Here is a 6,405-nt window from a genome sequence, read left to right as displayed (position 1 = left end):
GCAACTATAATTGAAACAAGTAGAGAAAACAATGCACAATATACCAATATATCCTCCCAAAGGTTTTTCTTCAAATCTTTGTCCACCTTCTTCCAGCTAGGAATGTCAATGCTAATCTTACTGCGTGCGAGATAACCCACGTAACTAGTAAATTGAGCCCCAGCCTTTCCTATAGGCTTCAGATCATCATCAAACTCCACTGTAATCCTCATAGGCTGTGTGCTCTCATCACGTAAAGCTAAATGCCTCATATGGGTTGGCCCTCTACCCTTTCTCCGGCTAGTAAAAGAGCTGTCGTCACCAGAACCCTGTTGACCGGATCTGTCCATTTCCTGTTTAAAGAACAACAAATTAATAAATGTAAGAATAAGAAATATCAAGTTAATATAAAACATTATATTATTAAGTATATTTAGCAAAAAAAAAATCAAATAATTCATTTAAGGCTTACAACGATTATCCTCCCAAATTCCTTCACAATGATCATCTCTAACAGCATAGTCATCATCTACCAAATCTAATTCAACTGCTTTAGGTCGAGTAGCTGTGAAAGGCGGGGTTTCATCAAGATTAAGCTCTAAGTCACCATTATCTCCACCAACTCCTTGCCTTTTACCTTGAAGCACGATAGACAATTTCTTTTTTGCTAGATCGGAACGAAGAACACTTGTTTTGCTTGACTTGCCAAAATAAATGGCTCGTCTCCATATCCAAACCTCTCAAGATCGACCGAAACAAATCCAAATTCTTCATCCACTTGCACAGCATTACTATTAACCCACTTACATTTGAAGACGGGAACTTTAAACTTGGTATAACTAACCTCCCATATCTCTTCTATTATTCCATAATAGGACATTGCCGCCAACATTGGGTTTCTGTCTTTAGAACTAGCAAAATGCATGGCTTCCGCTACTACCATCACCCCACTATTCTGCATAGTACTCTTATCGTCTTGGGTTTTTGTGTAAAAAGAATAACCATTTATATCATATCCACCCCAACACAAAACCTCAAAAGAAGGCCCTGCAGCTAGCCTCTGTATTGTCTCAGAAGGATTGCCATCTTTTAACACTTCTCGCTTGAACCACTCTGCAAATGACTTATTATGTTCATTAGCTAGTTGCATATCACTCTTTCTTGGATTCAAGTTCCTCAGCATATTCTTGTGAGCATTTAAGTAAGGCAAAACTTCATCCGTGTTGTTTAAAATGTATAGATGTGCCTGCATTACAACTTCTCTTGACATAGACCTCATTATGACACCCCGTGTTCCCTTGCTTCTTCTCCCCTGATCATGTCGAGATTGAGGAAGACCAACTGCCTTTACCCTATCAAGATATGCGTTACAAAACTCAACTGCCTCCTCAGCTACATATCTCTCAACAATTGATGCCTCAGGCCAATAAGGATTCTTAGAGTACCCTTTTAGGATTTTCATGTATCTCTCAAAAGGGTACATCCATCTTAAACACACAGGGCCACAAAGTCTTATCTCTCGCACAAGATGAGCTATCAAGTGGACCATAATATCAAAAAATGATGGAGGAAAATGCATTTCCAATTGAGAGAGGATCACATAACCTTCATTTTCTAATTCATCCAACTCAGCAGGATCAATGACTTTGCTGCAAATGGCACTAAAAAACATACAAAGTCTTGTAATAGTATTTCTCACATCGGTTTTCATAATGCCTCGAATAGCAAGTGGAAGTAATTGTTGCATCAACACATGACAATCATGAGACTTCATTCCCGTTATCTTCAAATCTTGCATTGAAACTAGTTTGCTTAAATTAGAAGAATAACCTTATGGCACCTTAATACTATTGACAAAACCACAGAAACTTCTTTTCTCTTCTTTTGATAATGTGTGCGCAGCTAGATGTAAATAAACCCTCTTACCATCTCTTTCTTGTGGGTGAAGGACATTTCTTATTCCAATTTTGACTAAGTCTCGTCTTGTATTGATTCCATCTTTAGTCTTTTCACTTATATGCAAAAGTGTACCAACAAGGCTCTCACATACATTCTTCTCCACATGCATCACATCTAGACTATGCCTCACATCAAGACTTTGCCAATATGGAAGATAAAAAAAGACAGATCTTTTTTTCATATATTTCTCTCACTGGCAGTCTTCTTCTTCTTTTCTTACCGAAGACCACATTAATTCCCTCCACCCGCTGATAAAGTTCTTCTCCAGTTAATGGTCTTGGAGCCATTTCATATTCTTGTGAGCCATTAAATGCCTTTTTCAATCTACGGTAAGGGTGATACCGACTAAGAAACCTTCTGTGACCAAGGTATACTGTCTTCCTGCCATGTTTAAGTTGCATATAGTGGGTGCCTTCTTCGCATATCGGGCATGCTTTATGCCCCTTAACACTGTATCCTGACAAATTTCCATATGCTGGAAAGTCATTTATCGTGGTGAAGATCATGACACGTAAATTGAAGGTCTCTTGTTTATATGCATCAAACACATCAACACCTTCCTCCCATAATTTCTTCAGATCCTCAATCAAAGGTGCCAAATACACATCGATATCGTTTCCCGGTTGTTTTGGCCCCGAGATCATCAAAGATAGCATGATATACTTTCTTTTCATACATAATCAAGGAGGCAAGTTGTAAATTACGAGGAGCACTGGCCAAGCACTGTGTGTGCTACTAAGATTACCATATGGGTTAATTCCATCCGTACAAAGCCCTAGCCGAAGGTTTCTTGGCTCGCCACCAAATTGAGGAAATTTTTGATCTATTGTTTTCCATTGAGGAGAATCTACTGGGTGATGAAGCTTTCAATCACATATTTTCTCATCGAAATGCCATCTCAAGTTCTTTGCATCTGTGGCATTACAAATAGACGCTTAAATCGTGGTATTATTAGAAGATACCACAGAACCTTTAAGGAGAACCTTTGGTCATCTCATTATAATCACCATCATCTTTCTTCATTTTGTATCTTGAAGTCCACATTTAGGGCACTTATTCAACCCTTCATAATCATTTCTGAATAATATGCAGTCATTAGGACACGCATGTATCTTCTCATATTCCAAACCCATCGGACACAATCTTTTTTGCCTCATACATTCGTTTCGAAAGTGAATTCCCTTTGGGAAGAATATCACTCAGCAATTTAAGCAATTCCGTAAAACTAGCATCGGTCCAACCATTTCTTGCCTTCAAATTCATCAGTTTCAATACGGTTGTCAATCTTGTGTAATCATCTTTGCACCCCGGGTATAAAGGTGTCTCTGCATCACTACACAAAGTTTCAAAGGTGGAAGAGAACTGTGTAGAGGATTCAGACCTTATATCACGAAACATATCCGAAATTCTATCACCAAAGTCTTCATTCACAACCTTCTCATTTGCAGACAGTGTAGTCTTTCTAATTTCTCCATGCCATATCCAATTTGTATATCTCAAATTTATCCCATCACAATAAGATGCTCTTTTATCTCAGAAATACTCCGTCGACTATTGTTTAAACATTTGACACAAGGACAATAGTACAATCCATCTCTTTTACTAGGGGCATTTCTCTGAGCAAACTCAAGAAACTTTTCAACCCCATCCTCATATTCCTTGCTAATTCTCTTAGCTTTCATCCAACTACGATTCATTATTCTACAGACTATTTAAACAACACTTTACTATCAATCAAAATTCATAACGAAGAAAAAAAACACAAAATAACAAACAGATTATTTATTACTAAATTCTTATATTTATTACAAAAAAATTACCAAAAATTCGAAATAAATATAAAAAAATTTAAAAACTTTACAACTAATCAACTCCAAACATTTAAACATGTTTCTAATACAGTATATAAGAAGGAATTAAGGTTTTCTCACATCCAATGCCCACCAATCAACGGTTCAACCACATAAAAAATGCAAAATGAACAATACAAGCCAACCACAATGTAAAACTAACAAACCTCATTTCATATATAACAGATTTTCATGGCCAAAACATTCAACAAACCAAGAAAAATTGAAAAGAATGAAAGAAGAGGATACTCACAGAGCAGAGAAGCTTCAAACGCGAAGTGAGGACGGCGGCGGACGGCGGCGGCAATGCACCACAAGCTCAATGCAGGAGTTTCAACGGTGGGATAGTGGGGGGTATGACCGGTTTTCAGTGGTGGGATAGAGGGGACCGTGGCTGAGCAAGAACGACGCGAAATGAGAGGCGTTCGAACCATGGCGGACGGCGGCAAGGCACCACAAGCTCAATGGAGGAGTTTAAACGGTGGGATAGTGGCGGGAATGGCTGGTAATGGTAGTTTTTTGGTGGTGGGGTAGAGGGGGACCACGGCGCACTGAAGAAATAAGAAAGAAAGTGACCAAAGTTGAAGCGGAGAAAGGTAAAGAGAACACACTTTCCACGGCGGTTTTTAAGAAAATCGCCGTGGAAAATGTAGGCCCTCTTCAACTTATTTACAAAAATGCTACCGTGTTTTTTTCCACGTCGTTTTTCTTCTTAACTGCCGTTATTTTGCGACGTTAAAAGTCTTTTTTCTAGTAGTGGAAGTCAGTTTTTGTGTATTTTTAACAACAAAGTTTACATCAAAGGATACTAGGTGCCATGAAGTTTACTTTGATGCAAAAGTATACACAAGCTTTTTGAAAGAAAAAATAACAAAATTATTCAAAATATAGCATATACCATATGATCTCTTTAAAATATCTATATGCATAATTAGATTATATATTAGTTTATAAGCCAAGGAAATTAATTTGGAGAAAAAAGGATAAATATAATACTATAAAGTAAGTTATTTAATTCCTTTAATCTCCTTAAATTAGTGTTGTCACATCCTGAATTTTGGGCCTAGAAGTACTGAAATTAGCCTGAATTAGGCAGGCTACCAGACTTTTTTTGGCAGAGGTCCCAGAGATTCCCTAAAAGGACAGAGGGATTCCTAGGGACTAAATCGCAAAGATAAAGTTTTCTAAACTGAGAAAAGAGGAAATTAGAGACTTAGAGGAAGTCTCGGGGCCAGGAATAAGAAATAGAGATAATGTAGGCCAAAGGTTATGTTGGAGGCCTCAAGGAGATGAATTTTGAGGTTAAGCCAAACCAGAGGCAAAATCATAATTTTGTAAAGTTTTGGGCTAGTAGAGGTAAAAATAGAAATTATGCCTGAAAATTCCAAAAAAATCCCAGAAAATGGGAAATGGTATGTTAAGGCCTGAACACTTTATAAAAATTTTAGAAAAATGGGAATAAGGTTCAGAAGCCTGTATGAGGCTTAAAATGATGAAAATGCCCTTAGAAGGAATTTCTGAATTCCTGGAGTTTTGACTGATTTTGAATATTATTAAAAATAAATTATTTAAAATATAAGGAGGCCTCAAATAATTGGAAGAAAATGGGAGAAAATACTTGAGGAATTATCACAAGTTTTAAAAATAATTCCGTCCCCAGAAAGCAAAGAGGTTGGTTTTAATGGAATTTAAAGCCTATTTATATAATATCCAGAAAAATTCAAAGTCAAAGGTCTAGAGGTTGACTTTGGACTTAAGAAAAATTAAAGGAATTTCCCGTGATGAATAAATAGTATTGGTACCCAGAGATAGATTCTCAGAGTTATTGACCGGTAGAAAGAATTCGGTCAAGTTTACTCCAAAATAAATATTATTATTAATTATTTTAATGGAAGAACAAGGGAAGAGCATCACTCTCTCTTTGGGCATGTTATATAATGTCATGTGAATTTATTTGAGGAGAGAAAATAGTGCCATAACATGTCCTAGTGGTCCCGGGTAAATCAAGACCTGAAAAAGTACCCTATACAATGCAAAATAGCAAGATAGGTGGAGGAATACCTAAGGGTTATATTTTGCACGAATTTTATATTAATTTCCTCCCTATTTTAATTTCTTAATTATGAAGGAATATGGAGGAGACAAGTGTATGGTTAGATGGAAAAAGAAGGTATTACATGTATGGCTGGATGCAAGACGCGTGTACGATTGGATTAAAAGCATGTGGATTGATGATGTAAGCATGATGTTATGGGACACTTGTCACCACCAAATTAAAAGAGAAAATAGACGGTCCAGATCAAGCCACACATTTTTAATATCAGCGGCTCAGATTTAGTCTTGTTTTCTATAAATACCCCATTCCCACCCCTCATTTTCGTGCAAGCCATGAACCTATGGGGAAACTCTTGCAAAATGGTTTCTAGAGAGAGAAATAAGAGGGAGAAAGAAAGGCTAAGTGGTCCCATGCAAGATCAAACTCTAAAATAAGGTATGTTCATGGTTTTTGATGTAGTTTTCACTACCCTTGTTGTTGTTGAGTTTGGTTATGGATTTTAATGATTTTTGGGAGCTTGAAACCCTAAGGGGCATGCTGCATGAAATTGTTAAGTATAGG

The sequence above is a fragment of the Neltuma alba genome, unplaced genomic scaffold, assembly GCF_004799145.2.
Source record: "Neltuma alba isolate B1F8T4 unplaced genomic scaffold, ASM479914v2 tig00011068_pilon, whole genome shotgun sequence".
NCBI classification, from domain to species: Eukaryota; Viridiplantae; Streptophyta; class Magnoliopsida; order Fabales; family Fabaceae; genus Neltuma; species Neltuma alba.
The sequence above is the reverse complement of the archived record's forward strand: the minus strand, read 5'-3'. Positions refer to the sequence as shown.